General features: G+C 41.3%; 1 pseudogene across 1 annotated transcript; it reads right to left on the bottom strand.

Annotated features, from left to right (window-relative positions):
• Nucleotides 1-298: 298 nt before the first annotated feature.
• Nucleotides 299-5,703, bottom strand: LOC308272099 (tubby-related protein 4-like; annotated as a pseudogene). Its single transcript has 2 exons — nt 5,572-5,703; nt 299-3,634 (listed from the first exon to the last, which is right to left on the bottom strand). The product of its transcript is annotated as a tubby-related protein 4-like (transcript).
• Nucleotides 5,704-17,161: the final 11,458 nt, after the last annotated feature.

The following is a 17,161-nucleotide window of genomic DNA, read 5'->3' as shown; positions in this document are numbered from 1 at the left end:
ACAGGGGCATTTTACCTCTGAGCTCCACCCCCAGCCCTATTTTTTATTCTTTATTTTGAAGCAGGGTCTCACTGAGTTGCAGAGGGCTTCACTAAGCAGCTGAGGCTGTCTGTGAACCACAATCCTCCTATCTCAGCCTCCCAAATGCTGGGATTACAAGCGTGCGCCACCACACCTGGCTTATTTGTTTTTTAAAAATGGTTTTTTCACTAGTGATAATGTTAGGAAAGTAATAAAGGACAGAAATCATGGAGAATGGTCACTAATGTTTCCTCCTTAAGTCTTTAAAAACAGCAGGCTAGGTGGCCCTGGTCCAGCTGCTGAGACGCAGCTGTAAACTGGAGCACATGATGCTTCCTGGGTACATGGGGCATGGGGCAGCAGGCGAGGCTGGGTGGGCAAGCAGGCTGAAGGATCACGGAGGGCTCCTGCTGAGCAAACGGTTCCGGGGACAGGACATCTTTGAGGAAACAGGAGCCTGCACTCTGGGCAAAGGGGGGTTATTATAGCTTCCTGGATACCACACTCCCATCCCATAGCCTGTGTGGAAAGTGGCAATGAGGCTGGCCAGAGACTTGGGGAAGACGAATCGTTCTCAGGCCATATCCAGGTGTTGGCCCTGCCCTAGCATCAGAGGGGACACCTTTGGGGGGGGGGGGGTTGGGCACTGCAGTCGGTGCTTTCCTTTCCTGGGGGACCCAAATGTCCTCAGCCAGCACAGGGTCCCACTGGTAGGGGGGAGGTCCCATGGTGACAGCAGCTTCGGGTAGCAGGGGGCCCCTTGGGGGCTTCTCAAACTGACAATGCTGGGGCAGGGCCTCATCCATGGGGATGGAGCAGCAAGGGGCAGTCAGGCGGTTCAGGGTGGCAATGCTGCAGGGCTGGGGGACCTTCTTCTCTGTGGCCGTGAGCTTTGGGTGGCTGAGCTGCCCAGGCCATGTAGAGAGCATGCAGATGCAAGTTTGCATACCTCCTCAACATTGCCACTGCTGTTGAAGGTGGTGATCCTCTCGTAGCCCAGTGAGGGCTGGTCGTGCGTTGACATGGGGTAGAGGGAGAAGTCACCCTTCTTCAGACACATGCCCACTGGGTGGCAATGGGGAAGGGAGTGTTGCCATGGTGGGGCAGTGGGGATGGCTCCCAGGTAGGGGGGCAGGGCATTTTTCTTCGTCTCCTGGATTTCCTGGAGGTCACTGAAGACTACTGTGTCCCCTCCACTGCCAGCTGAGGCACCGGCCACAGGAATTTGGCCAGCTTCTGGAGGTGCTCCTTGTCTCCATCATCGTGGTCTACCACCAACAGCGGCATGGCCCCCTGTGGTGTTGGCAGTGGCAAGGACAACTGAGGGGTTTTGAATGATGCAGCCCATATCCATGCCCCCCAAAATCACCTATCCAGTGTTGGAGTACCGGTTGGAGACTGGGTACTGGTTGGCACTATCACCTGCACGTTCTGCTGCCCCCACAACTGTCATCTGATTGGTCAGGATGTCCAGCTTCATGTTCTGATTGGCCAGCAGGAATTGCACTAGCCCAGTGCTCTGCATGGGGGACATCGCTTGAGCCCAGCTATGGATTGGTGCTATAGGGATGTTCACTGTACAAGGTGGATTGTTCTGAGGGACACAAGATGATCCTGTCACTGGTAAGTCATCTTCATCTTCGCTGAAAACATGTGGGTTGAAGGTAAATTTAAATAGTCCATGGAGATCTTCTGAACTTCTGGGAAATAGAAGGGCAACTGCCATGGCCAGGTGATGTAGCAGGCTGGTTTTTTAGATCACTACAACAAGGTTAGTTGGCAGGAAATCAGCCAAGCCCACAATTTTAAATTTGGTTCCCCAGATATTGGATGTGATTTGAGCAAGATAGGTGTGCTGAGTGATGTCTTCAGAAGGAAACTCTCTCTGAGTCAGGCTAGGTGACCCAATGGAGGGCTTACAACTGGGTATCTGAGGCCATTGGGAGATCTCCTGAGCAGCCCAGTTCTGCCTGAGAGACTTGAAGGCTGCAATGCTGATCCTTGGGAGTTTGGATGACTTGCTAGCTCTGGAATTTTGGGGAGTTTTTTTGGCAGCCCAGTCATCATTCAGTTCAATGTCACTGGACTCTGAGCAGTTGCAACTGTCAATCACCATAGAAATCAAGCTGTTCTCATAGATCTTATCTGACTTTCTGTCTATCCCTTAGGTCTATGGTGACAAACTCTGGCCGCGGCTTGCTGATGCATTGTCCCTTGAGGACAGGCTCAAGCCCACCCAGGTACTCCAGGTAGAGTGTGTAGCACAGGCCGCCCACCTCTGTGTCATCCTCTGTGCGCTTCATGATGCAATGCAGCCACCTGTTCCCAGCAGAAGGGTAGCTGACAAAGTATCCAATATTTTTTGGGTCTAGGAACGGGGGCTTGATGGTGGAGACAAATGCAGTAGAGAGATAGGAGCAGAGGCAGGGAGAGACAAGGTCAGCTTGCTGATGTCCTTGTCTTTTCACAGGGTGCTGGTAATGGCCTGTTGGCACAGCAGCTGCAGACTGGGCACCTGATGCTCCACACAAACCACATAAAGGCTTGGACCCAAAGCCATCAGCAGCCATGAGTTCCAGTGGCCTCAGCAGATCAAGATAATAGGGCACTGCACAAGCATTTTGAGCTCCCCACAAACATTGTAGAACATGATCATGGCACTCTTAAGAAGGGGACCACTGGGGAGCTCGCTGAGTTGGGTCTACTGCTCCACTCAGCAACTGCCAGCATGCCTCCCTGTGTGCACCAGTGGGCCACCAGCTCTTTCAGTCTGGAGTGGATAACAGTGGGAGACAGGTCATTATAGTTGTGTATTAAGCTGATATCTCAGGACACGAAGCTGACAGTGAGCAGAGGCTCTGCACTTGGATGGGTACACTTCAGGCCCATCTTGGGGCAGGGAGTAGTTCTCTGAGTCAATGTCACTCTTGCTGCTGTCTTCCATCAGGAAGATGGAATAGTTCCAGGACATGCTGAGGATGCCATCTGCCTCATGCAGCAATGCATGGGTCAGCTTCCTGCCATGGCAATCCATGACAATCACCTGCCCATTGGACATGCCAAATAGTACCTGTTGGTCATCCAAAGTCCATAAGCCATATGTGATTTGATTTTCCAGGTTAATTTCAAATGACCAGTGTCTTTGTCCACTGACAGAATCAACCAAGACAAACCCATCTTGATATGAAATAAGTGCTTGAGTTCCATCGTGACTCCACGTGAAATTACTCACTTGAGCCCCTTGGTTCTTTACCAAATCCACGGACCACATGCCTTTGTACTGGATCCACAAAAATATTCTACCATCTGCATCACATGTGGCCAGTTTCTGGTATGGCTCACCCCATCTCACTAGCACAACCTCACTATTGTGGCCCTGAAAGTTGAAGTTCATCCTCTGTGGAGTACTCCTGTCCCTGTAGCAGTGACTGGAGGTGAAAGTCACCCCCACCACACCACTGCCATTGCCCATGGCCAGCCAGCCTTCCTCATAGTAGTGCCTCCTGCACACAGGCTTCTCCTTCTCACTCTTGAGCACATGCCCTTTCCATGACAAGCAGAGGATGTTGGAGTTGCTGCAAAGCACGGGCCCATGTTCCACAGAAGACCTAACCTAATACTTTGAAAATTATTCTGTAAGATTGAAAGAGATAGAATTCTTCCAAACTCCTTCTATGAGGCCAGTATCACATTAATACCAAAATTAAATAAAGATACTTTAAGAAAAGAGAATTAAAGACCAATATTGCTTATGAACATAGATGCCTTGAGAAGTCATGGTGGGTGTTGGAGAACAGAATCATGTTCCCAGGTCATGGACAGCTATGGGAAAACTAAACTATAAAGTTTGAATTGTTTTTCTATTTTTACATGCAAGCCTAACTTTCCTGCCTTATCTCTGGTCACTCCAACATATTGACTCGAAGCTTGCATGAGTATGGCAACTGGCAAATTCCCAGACATAACAAGCCTACCCAGAGATGGTCTTAAATAATCTTTTCCCTTGATTCCCTTGTCATCTTTTACTTTACTTTCTTTTTAAATATACTTTTATTGGTTCATTGTAATTACACATCATAATAAAGTTCAGAGTTGGCCGGGCGTGGTGGCGCATGCTTGTAATCCCAGCATTCGGGAGGCTGAGACTGGAGGATCGTGGTTTGCGGACAGCCTCAGCTACTTAATGAGGCCCTCTGCAACTCATGAGACCCGGTTTCAAAATAAAGAATTAAAAATAGGGCAGGGGGTGTAGCTCAGAGGTCGAATGCCCCTGGGTTCCACCCCCAAACCCACAAATAAATAAATAAAATTCAGAGTGATGGGGACATTCATGCACACCACAGCACTTGGTGAGCTTCCCCCCAGGATCCCACCCCAATATGTCCCTTTTCCTATACATAAAGTTTGAGATTGACATTGATAATATAGATAATTTTGTATATGTACATAGCATCATTGGAAGTGTTTCCTTCATCAAGCCTCTTTTCCCCCCACCACTTCTCTCCCATATACCCTATTCATTGCTCAACTGGGATTTCTTCTTTATCTGAAGTCCCTCTTATAGCCCAGTTTTTCTCTAGCTTCCTCATATGAAAAAACACATGATCCTTCACATTCTATGACCAACTTATGTTATTTAACATACTATTCTCTAGTTCTATCCATTTTCCTGCAAGTGATATAATTTTGTTCTTCATTATAGCTGAGAAAAATTTTATTGTATGTATATACCACAGTTTCATAATCCATTCATCTCTTGATGGATGCCTAGGTTGGTTCCATAATTTAACTATTGTGAATTGCTATAAACATGAATATACATGTATCACTATAATATTCTGACTTCAATTTCTTTGGAAAGAAAGAAAGAAAGAAAGAAAGAAAGAAAGAAAGAAAGAAAGAAAGAAAGAAAGAAAGAGAGGGAGAAAGGAGAGAGAAATAAGAAAGACAGACAGGCAAAACATGGTGGTATTGGATGCAACATAAAGAGCACAGGACTGAAAAAAGCTGCAGGTATCTCATCTGGTGAGCAGAGAATGGAAGCAACATCATCTTGGCAAGCCCGCACATGAACTGGTAGTTACAGCTCTCAGAGACCTACTTCAGCAAAGAAGAATGCTGTTGAGCCAGTGATCTTAGAAAACCATCATCAAAAACAATCACAGTCTTCTCTCCATGCTTGAATATCTCAAGACTGATACTCCTCAGACCACCCAAACAAACTGCCAGTGAACTCCTGCAACTACAGCTAAACTCAGATCAAGAAAAACAGGACCTTTTTGTAGCTACCCCAGAAGCTACATCCTGCCTCATCAAAACCACTGTGAATCTCCAGATCAACCAACCAAATTGCCCAGTGAATCCTATGGTTGCAGCTGAACTCATCCCTTCTGACAGGGGCCTGAGCTGCACTCATCAAGACCATGAGTTTATAAACCATTCTAGCAGAAACCTTTATGGCTCCAGGAACTTTCTTTTTAAAAAATCATTCCTTCAGAGATGGGTGCCAGGGGCTAAAGTTGGACATGTCAGAAACATGAATTAGCAAACAGTCCCTAGGGACACATAGGCAGCAGAACCTAGCATCATAAGTTCACTATGTTCCTGCAGCATCTCCAGCAATGACCACAGGAACATCAGCAGCATTGTCTGTGTGATTAAATAACTCAGCCAATCAGCCATGATGGTATATGCTTATAATCTCAGCATTTGGGAGGCTGAGACAGGAGGATCACGGTTCAAAAACAGCCTCAGTTACTTAGGTCCTTTGCAATTCAGTAAGACCCTGTTTCAAAATAAAGAATAAAAAATATGGCTGGGGGGTAGCTTGGAGGTAGAATGCCCCTGCATTTCATCCCCAGTACCAAAAAAACAATAGTAATAAATAAAAAATAGCTCAGTCAACTGTGCTGCAGGCTCAGAAAGCTATAAACTCATGCCCAGCAATGTTTGGGCTCTACAAACACTAAGGCCAGATGCCAACTAAATCTATGAGATCTCAACTGACTGGAGCAGCAGTGGTGTTCCTGGAACTAAATACCTCAGCCACTTAATCCCCAACCTAAGAATGATACAATTTCTCTCTCCCAGAGCCTGGGCCCTGAAAAGAGGGGCCAGGGGTCAGCAGGGATTTATGTGAGTGCAGCTACAAGCTGGGAACACAACACTCCCTCTTCCAGCAGAGTTTGTGCTGAGCAATCACACATGCCAGTTAACAAACAGTGCTCCAAATGATCACAACCAGCAGATCAACAGTGGTATTCCTGGGCCATCATAGCTCAGCCAGCTGGGCCAAAATTTTGAAATATAGTAAATTCTGGCCCTGCTTTACTTATGCCCCATGATCACAAAGACTGGAGGTCAGAGCTCTACAGTGTCTCATGAGTTTGCAACAAGCGGAGTAGTGATGGTTTCTGTAGGGCATTAAATACCAACCAACAGACCACAGACTCTGAACAAAACATCATTAATTTCTGGCTCTGCTGAGCTTGAGTCTGGAAAGCACAGTGACTTGCAGCCAATGAGATATGCCTGTTTGCCTAAGAACTATATCTCATTAAAGATATTCTGGGGGACAAACTCAAAAGTATGATTATTTGAGATTGACACATTGAGACAAATATATGCCCCAGAATATGCCTTATTATAAAGAGATAAAAAAAATAGACATAAGACTCTTATGCAAAGAGGAATAGGATGCCAAGAAAACAAAAATACAAACCTGAGAATTCTGAAGACAGGAGAATGAAGACCAATGAGGAAACACAAAACTTTTACAACTCAACAACAAGAGAGATCACCAATAAAGAGTTGTAGAAAATGCCAGGAGAATTCAGAATTTTTATTTTCTATATGATCAAAGATTTAGAAATGAAAGCAAAGAAAGAGTACAGGATATAAAATAACATATCAATAAAGAAATTGAAGTTCTAAGTAAGAACAAAAAAAGGCTTTGAGCAAAATGAATGAGACAATGAATTAAAGGCTTCAGAAGAAACCACCTATGAACAACTAGACGATATGGAAAATAGAGTCTCACTCTTGGAAGCTACCTTTTCAAAATTGACCAGTCAATATTACAGAATAAGATATAACAATGTTGTGATAAAGTGAGCCTAGGCCTTAGCTTCAGTAATGTGGTGATGTTACCCTAGATGACCCCAAGGCACTAATATTCAGCAGCCTGAGAACTAATGTTTGTCACCAGGTACATTGCTAGTCACATATAACTGCCTGTTTGGCTTCTGTAACTCAGACTTAACTGTACCTACAGAGAAAAAAAAGGTCATTAGGTACTTTTTATCCTTAAAACAATCAAAAAATGAACAATAGAATGGACTGACATGGGCTTTTGAGCTCCTGCACAATGCTGTTCCTGGTTTCTGTACTTTCCACTTGATCTGCACACTCACTAAAAGAAACTGTTGGGAATTGTCCATATCTGTGAGAACCTAAACTCTTTACTCCTGAGCTTGTGATTTTTACATATAAAAGGAACTCTGAAAAAAATGGCTCTGGGCTGAACTCAGGACTAAACACCCTGCAGTTTAATCGCTGGCCAGCTAATAAAGACTTTCAATTCAGCTTAAACTAAGTCTGAGTGGTCTTCTCTAGTGGTCTCTCTATAACAATATGACCAGAATATTTTTAAAATATGACATAATATGAAATGACCCAACTTATGGATAATAGACATTGAAGAAGGTCTAGTAGCACAAACCAAGGGCATTATAACCCTCTTCAGAGATAATATCATAGAATTTCCCAAATATAGAAAAAGAGTTGGACATCCACTTACAGGAGACATTCAGAACAAGACAAAGAACTCCATGCCACATAGTAATTAAAAATGACTAACAGAACAAGAAAAGAATCTTATTCATGGGAATAAAATAACAGATGACTTCAGTTAATGGAGGAGAAACTTCAGTGGAGTCAGGAAAGTGGTCTAGGGGAAGGTGAGGGAGAAGAAGCAAAATTAACAAAGAAATCACTTTCACTGACACTGTGTATATATGTGAGAATGTCTATGTCAATTTCAGTATCCTGTATGGGGAAGGAAGAAGTGGGAAGAAATCCAGGGGAAAGTCAACCAAGTGCTGTGCACATGTATGTCACTATCACTATGAACGGCATTATGTGACACTATAATGCACCAATAAAAGTATACGAAAATAAACTAACACAACTGACCATACAACTTAGAGGAAGATTTATTTTCTCACAATTATTTGGAGATCTCAAAGTATCAGTTTGTTTCAGGGTTACATATGCAGAGCTCAGATCATGACAAGAGGAAGCAGAGAACGAGTGAGAGCAAGGGCTCTGAATCTCATGTCATCAAAGTCAGAAGCAGAGAGCAAACAAGCAAGGGGCTTCAAAGTAAAAAACACAGTACTTAAGGCCATATCCCCGGGACCTACCTTTTCCAGACATAACCCACCTGCTTAAGCTACTGCCCAGTAAACCCACCACAATGAATTTACATGCTGATGAGATTACAGTCCTCATGATTTGATTGCATCGACTCTAAACATTAATACATGAGCTTTTCAGGGACATTCTATATTTAACCATTGCAGAGATGCATAAGTGAACTAAAGAGAGGACATGGTTCTCCCCTCATGGAGCCATTTGATGAGTGGAGAATCAAGCTGGTCAGTATTACCTGAATTGAGAAGGGGGCTAGCTAAGTTTACAGAACATCTAAGAATGAGCCAGTACCTTGGAGGAGAAAAATGAGAGGAAAATATAAAAAGAAATTCGCCAGTGTAGTCTTTGCCCAACCAAGCAGAAAAGTATGGAATTTAGGAGCAAAACATTGCTTAATTGAACCTAGACCTAACACTTTCTAGCCATGTGATTCTGGGAACATTACTTAATAAGAATGGCAGATGAATGGATAAAGAAAATGTGGCATATATACACAATGGAGTTTTATTCAGCCATAAGAAAGAACAAAATTATGTCATTTTTAGAAAAAAATGGATGAAACTGGAGAGCACCCTGTTAAGCAAAATAAACCAGATTCAGAAAGTCAAGAATTATGTTTTCTCTCGTAAGTGAAATCAAGAGAGAAAAGGGGGAGAAACGCATCTCATAAAAACAGAAAGACAACCAGAAGAGGACAGGAAGGAAGTAAGGGGGAGGGAGGAGATGAAGTCAAAGGTACCAGAGAACAAAATTGATCAAATTATTTGTGTGTGTACATATATGCCACAGTGAAAATGACTATTCTGTATAATTATTATGTACCAATATTTTTTAAAACAATGAACCTCAATTTTCTCACCTATAAAAAAAGACATTGTAACTGAATACCACATACAAAGTGTCCTGTTGATGTATGATAGAAGAAATAAGTAGGTAGAAGGGAGACAGACAAAAAGAAAAAGTAAAATATAACTTTAATGTAAAAACATGGAGCTAAAGTGCTTCAGCCTCTAATCCACAGTCCAGTTCACTTTCCTAGGCCTGACTCTCCTAAAATTCCTGGAAAACTTGTAAATCCTAGAGTTAACTAAAAGAAACTATAATTGCTCTGTGCATTGATAACAAGACAGATACAATATTTCATAGAAACCTTTAACTTAGGTTAATCAGCTAATGAGGACCCCAATCAGCCTGAAGACTCTAAGGCTGACTGGACCACAGACCACCAGGAAGCTCCTCGGGACTACTGGACTGAGATCATCCACCCTAAGGCTGACCAGACCACCTGCCAACCATAAACTGCCTCGGGACTACCAGACTGAGCTCATTCTCACATACCTTCTTTAGCCCACTCCTCACGAAAGTCTCCTATGAGAACACTGAACTCCCCAAAATGCCTTCCTCATCTTGAGGTGGCCTGCATTCTCCCTCAAATGTGTACTTCCTTCCCTTTTCCCCAAATAAACCTCTGTCCATGTCTCTGACTGGTGCATACTGAAATTCTTTCCCATCACGTTAACCAAGAATCCTGCAGACCCTGATTTCCTGAGCTGAGGGCTCATCCCAACAATATGAGCATTAGATAAATGATGATTATGTGAATATGTTCTCATGCTTGAGATTATTTAATTCTCCATCAATTCTTTCTCATTTACTGGTTCTACCAAACCTATGTTATAAATGCAAAATCTAAAATTCAGAGAAGCTACAAGTTTATCTGAAATCACAGCTATTCATTGGCTGACTAGAGCTCAGGAATCTTCATTCCCAGGACCCTTTCCAGAGCACTACGCATCCTCCTCCAAATCCCTCAACATCCCAGGTACTTCCAAGACCCAAGCTTTTTCTATTTACCTACCTCTTGATCTCTTTCAAAATCACAATGGTAACAAGCCACTAATTATCTGAGATTGGAAAAAGCTTGCGAATCCTGAGATTCCTGTCTTCACTCTTCTCCCAAGCCTCTCTTCTTAATAAGCTCCCTGGAGATGGTTGATGGAAAGATTGCCTGTTTCCTCAGGGTGAGGTTATCTGAAGAGCATTCACCTCCTTCCAGCAAAGGGCCATAGATGGCAGTTGGGGAGGGGGAAACACATGTTCCTCATGCCTAAGGTTGCATGTGAAAAAGTACTACCCCGAAGGAAGTGGGGGGAGGGGCTGAGATGACGATGGCACCCACACCTCCCAGGGTGAAGTGAACCCTGTTACCCCAAATGCAAGTCCTGAGCCCTTTTCTTCTTCACCTGATTCAAGAGCTCTGCCTGTCTCCCCAGCTTCCTTTCTCTCCTATTCACCAAGGCCAATGAGACTGAGAAGATGCCTGGGCCTTCAAACAACCACCCTGCAGGTTACCAGCCCTTTTCTGAGTAAGTACTGTTTTGGGTTGGTTGGCTGATCGGGTGGTAGAACCCAAGAATGTTCTACCTCCAAGCTACACTCCAAATCTTTATCATTTTTTAAATTTTGAAACAAGGTCTTGCTAAGATGCTGAGGCTGGTCTCAAATCTGCAATCCTTCTGTCTCAGCCTCCCAAGTACTGGGATTACAGGCATGTGCCACCACTCCCAGCGAGGACTGTTACCTTTAGGCCTCTCTATATATCCAAATTCTATAATCCTGGCATGTTTAGAAACTGAGAACTGATTTCACATGACATCCTGTTTTCACAAGTCTGAAATCAGAGGCTTGGTGTAGCTGAGACTATAAACCAGGTCATCTGCCTGTGCTTTCTAAATTTCAGGCATGCTCTAAACACCCATACTACAGTCTCTGTATTTTCTGGTTCCTTCTACATTTACATAATAGAGAAAGGATTTTTTAAATTTTTATTTATTTATATTTTTTGTGGTACTGGGGTTCCTGGTTCCTGGAAGCCCTTCTACCTCTGGGCTACACTCCCAGACCTATTTTATACTTTTTTAAATTTGGAAACAGGATCTCTTAAGCCAACATGGCTGGCTTCGAACCAGCGCGATCCTCCTGTCTTCGCCTCCCAAGCGTAGGGATTACAAGTGTGCACCACCACGCCCGGCTGAAAGGATTTTTTTTAATTGGTGGGTAAGATCACAAGAAAAGGGAATCTTCACTTTGGAAGGAACATATTGTAGCTGCCCAGATACTAGCAGGTAGAACCCAGCTTCTGTTGGCCCCTGATTATCTCCAAAGCCAAGCCTGTAGAAGGAAGCTCCACTGAGTGAATTCATCTGAGAAAGAAAAACATAACTAGCATGATTAACAAAGAGTGGAGCAGGCTAACAGAGAATTCTGGCTTTTAAGGCCTCATAGAATCTTTGGATCTTGAATTTCCACCTAGGATATGTGAGCTACCTAGTTGTGATTACACAAGGTCCAAGGGTCCACTTTGGACTTCTTTGCTGGCAACATTTTATCCAAATGACCTGGTATTTGCATTCTTGATGATCTCATGCCCTGGAGAATATAATAGGAAACAAATTTCCTGAGTTTTATTTAAGATTTTTTTTCTTTTTCTCATTCATAGATTTAAATTTCAAATTTAAAGTATAGTCCATGCCTCAGTCCATGGCATATTACCAGTACTGGCCACTTTTATTTGTTTTTTTTTGTTGTTTGTTTGTTTGTTTGTTTGTTTGTTTTTGCAGGTTTGGTGATGGAACCCAGGGGCATTCTACCTCTGAGCTACATCCCCTGCGCTATTTTTTATTCTTTATTTTGAAACAGGGTCTCACTAAGTTGCAGAGGGCCTCACTAAGTAGCTGAGGCTGTCTGCAAACAGTGATCATCCAGTCTCAGCCTCCCGAATGCTGGGATTACAAGCGTGCACCACCACACCCAGCTTGTCTTTTTCTTTAGTCATCCATGAACTTATATAGCACTCTCTACTCCTGTTACCCTCCCCCATTCTAATATATTTAATGTTTAACTTATGCAGGGACACAATTTTCTTGCATTTTAAATTTACACAAAGTACATTGTGGCTAGGAATGGTGGTAGTGCATGCCTATAATCCCAGTACTTAGGGTGCTGGGAAGGGAAGACTTCAGGTTTGAGGCCAGACTCAGCAACTCAGTGAGATTCTCAGAAACGTAGTGAGATCCTGTTTCAAAATAACAAAAAAAGGGGGGGTGCAGGAGTGTCGTTTGGAGGTAAAGTGCACCTGGATTCAAACCCCAGTAGAAAACCCAAAAAGTACATTGCATACTTCTCATTCCTCTTACTCATTTCACTCAGATCACATTATTAAAAATCTATCTGTATTGCTATGAGTGATTCGACTCCCCTGTTTCTAAACAGCTCCAGGGTGGGCTTCTGTCACATTTACCAGGCAGAGATAGACACCCAGATTGCCTCAGACTTCCCATACTGAAAATGATAGGGCAAAGACATCCTCAGACATGAGCTCTTATACACCTGCATGGGAATCACTCTGAGATACACATCTGGGAGCAAGATCGTTGGGTCATGAAATGTTCATGCACCATTTTGCTCTTCCCAGTCCTGCCTACATTCCCAATGGCAGAACCAACAGGTCCCTCTTCTCACATCCCTGCCAAGACCTCTGCCAATATTTGTCTTTATTCTCCTTTCTAATGTTTGCCAAACTAACAAGTGCAAAGTGAAATCTTGTTTCTGTATTCCTCTGATAACCAGAATTAACCATCTCTTCATATACTTGTTACTCTTTGGGCTTTCTCATACACTTTCCAACTGGGGTTCTTATTTTTTTGTGCTGAATTAAAAGTAATTGAATAATTCTACATATTGATGCCCCATCTGTTAAACAGTGCAAATATCATCTACTCTTTCACATGCCTGTTTATTTTACTTCAAATTAGGAAGTAATCAATTTGATGTCTGCCTTTTAGCATTTTTAATGGGAGTCTTGTTTAAGTTCTCCTAATTTATAGATTATATTTTTCTATTTACCTTATATATTTGTGTGTCACAAGTAAAATCATAATCCACTTGGATTAGGATTCTAACTTTATATATAATGTATACCAATTAAGTATCAATTCTTTCCAATTATCCTCAAAATAATGAGCTCTTTTTTTTTTTTTTTTTTTGGTGTTACTGGGGATGTAACCCTTCTACATCCGGACTACACTCCCAGACCTATTTTATATTTTATTTGGAAACATGGTCTCTTAAGCCAGTGAGGCTGGCTTTGAACCTGTGCGATCCTACTGCCTCTGCCTCCCAAGCACGGGGATTACAAGCGTGAGCCACCACGCCTGGCCAAGTGTTCTATTTTCACTCTTCATTTTCAAGCTTAACATGGCTGCTTCCAATTCTTTATTAGTCCATGTAAGATTGAAAATAAATTTATTAAAAACTTTTAAAAATCCAACAGATGTCTTATGTTGAATTAAATTTATAGATTAATATGGGAAATAACATTTTTATTGTTATTTACTCAAGAAGGTGAACTTTATACTCATTCTTTCTAATTATTTTGCATGCTCATTTGTTCACTTTTAAGTGTCTCCACATCATACTTTTGTGTATTGTTAGATAAATTAATTCCAGCACTTGTGAGGCTGAGACAGTAGGATCACGGTTCACAGACAGCCTCAGCTACCTAGTGAGGCCCTTTGCAATGCAGTGAGACCCTATTTCAAAATAAAGAATAAAAAATAGGGCCAGAGGTGTAGCTCAGAGGTAGAATGCCCCAAAGTTCCATCTCAAGTACCAAAAGAAAGTTAAATTAATTTCTCAATTTTTAAAATATTCTTGTAAACTGAGCTAAGAAGGTCATCTCTCCCCCCACCCCCCATTTACTAGTTTCTGGAACAACTTTTATAAGATAGAACTACATAGAAAGTTTGCTAGAATGCACCTTAAAACCATTTGGGCATGAGTAATTTTTGTATTGTTGTTAATTGTTTTTAGAGAGGTCTTGGCTAACATTTTACATTTATTTACATTAATTAATATATTCAAATTATTTCTACATGTTTTATATGTTTACAAAAATTAGACATTTCAGCCAGGCATGGTAACACACGCTTGTAATCCCAGCATTCAGGAGGCTGAGACAGGAGGATCGCAGTTCACCAACAGCCTCAACTACTTAGACCCTCTGCAACTCAGTGAGACCCTGTTTCAAAATAAGGAATAAAAATTGGACTGGGGGTGTAGCTCAGAGGTAGAATGCCCCTGGGTTCCATCCCCAGTACTGCAAAAAAAAATTTAGACATTTCACCTAGATGTTATAATTTAATTTCTAAGATTTTTTGTTATATATTTTTGTATGTCAGAATAATTTCTCTTGATTATTTTTACATTTTTAAAATTTTTCTTAGTCTTGCCAGAGGTCTATTTCATTGATTTTTAAAAATAGGACCTATATATTAGTTTCCTATGGCTGCTATAACAAGTTATCATAACTTAGTGACTATAAACAGAAGATATTTATTATTTCACAGTGCTGGAATTCTGAAAATCAAAATTGGTTTCCCTGGGCTGAAGTTAAGTTGTCAGCAGACCCATGCATCTTCTGGGAGCTTCAGGGCAGAATCCACTCCTTGCTGAATCGTCTCCTTCTCTGTGTGTGTCAAATCTCCTTCTCCTTCTCTCCTACAATGATATTTTTTATCACATTTAGAGCCCACCTGAGCAATCCAGAACAATTTTCCCGTTACAAAAATTTTTAACTTGCTAGTCACAGTGTAGTACACCTGTAATTCCAGCTACTTAGGAAGATGAGGTGGGAGGATCATAAGATCAAGGCCACCCTGAGCAGCGTAGTGAGATCTTGCCTCAAAATAACATTTTAAAAATAACTGGAGATTTATCTCAGTAATAAAGCACTTTCTTAGCATGTGCAAGCCTCTGAGTTCATTCCTTGGTAGTGAAGATAATAAAAACAAAAACCTAATTTAATCACATCTACAACGAATTGTTTTTTTCAATAGCATTTATGGGTTCCAAAGATCATAATATTAAGTTCTGATATTTGGAAAGGCCATTGTTCAGCATACTACAAAATGATCTAAGTTTTATTAATAATTTTTGTTAGTTTGCTGCATTATTGATCTTTGTTCTTTATTCTTTCTTTTATTGCCATGTTGTAGACTTATTTTATAGAATATTATTTATTTTGGCCTCCTTTTACATTTCTTTAATATGTATTCTGCTCAAATTCTCTTTTCTTTTTTTCATTACTTGAAATAATCTTTTTAACTTTTATGGGTGCATTGTAGTCATACTTCTTAATAGAGTACAAGATGGTGGAGGCATACATGCACACATTACCCAATTAGCCGTTACCCAGTTCCCGCCCCATTCCCTTCCCCTTCCTCCTTCTCATGTTTGGCTTAGTGAATGACTTTGATCTGTTTATTAATGTACATCATGAACATTAGAGAATTTTCCTCTTCCACCCTCCCATCTCCTCAGGTCGCCTTCTTTGCTCATCTATAGTATCTCCTTCATCTAGAGTTCCTCCTAGGACCCATTTTCTCCCTAGCTTTTGCATATTAGGAAGAGCATCTGATTTCTAATTTTTTGTGACTGACTAATCTCACTTAGCATAATGTTTTCCAGTTCCATCCATTTCCCTATAAATTATGTAATTGTGTTTTTCTTTATGGCTGAGTAAAATTCCATTGTGTACATATCCCATAGTTTTGTAATCCGTTCATCTGTTGATGGACATCTTGGTTAGTTCCATAGTTTGGCAATGGTGAATTGTGCAGCTATGAACATAAATACATATGCATTAGTTTGGTAGTTCAGTTTCCATTCTTTTGGGTAGATACCCAGAAGTGGTGTTGCTGGATCATATAATAACCAGTTGTGCCAACACCATTTGTTCAACAGGCTATCTTTTTACACTGTGTGGGGGGGGTTGCCCCTTTGTCAAAAATCAATTGGCTGTAAGTGTGCAGATTTGTTTCTGAGCAGTCTATTCTGCTTCACTGGTACATGTATCTGTTTTTGTGCCAGTACCATGCTGTTTTTATTGCTATGGCTTTGTGGTATAGTTTAAAGTCAGGTATTGTGAATTCTCCTGCATGTTTTTTGTCACTGAGAACTACTTTGGCCATTCTAGGGTGTTGTTGTTGTTGTTGTTGTTGTTGTTGTTCATGAATTTAAGGACTGATTTTTCTATGTCTGTAAGGAAAGACCTTGGTAATTTAATAGTTACTGCATTGAATCTGTAAGTCACTTTTGGAAGTATGGCCATTTTGATGATATTTATTCTGCCTATTCATGAACAAAGAACTTTTCATCTTCTAATGTCTTCTTTGATTTCTTTTTTCAATGTTTTATAATTTTCTTTGTAGAGGTCTTTTAACTCCTTGTTTAAGTTTATTCATAATAATTTTATTTTTTGAGGGATATCCTGAGTGGAAGTATTTTCTGGATTTCTTTCTCAGTAGATTTATGGTTAGTATACAAATAAGCTTTCAATTTTTTAAGATTGATTTTTTTATCCAGACACCATGCTGAATTTGTTGACCAGTTCTATAAGCCTTTTGGTTGATTTTGTTGGGTCTTCTAAGTATAGTATCATGTCATCTGCAAATAATGAATATTTGAGTTCTTCTTTTTCTATTTGTACTCCTTTGATTTCCTTTTCTTGCCTTATTTTTCTAGCTAGAGTCTCAAGTACTATATTGAAAAGAAGTGGTGATAATGGACATCCTTGTCTTATTCCTGTTTTTAGGGGAATTCTCACAGTTTTTCTCCATTTAATATAATGTTGGCTGTGGGCCTATTG

Source organism: Muscardinus avellanarius, assembly GCF_963383645.1.
Source record: "Muscardinus avellanarius genome assembly, chromosome: 13".
In the NCBI taxonomy this organism is placed as follows: Eukaryota; Metazoa; Chordata; class Mammalia; order Rodentia; family Gliridae; genus Muscardinus; species Muscardinus avellanarius.
This window is presented reverse-complemented; position numbering and strand designations above follow the sequence as displayed.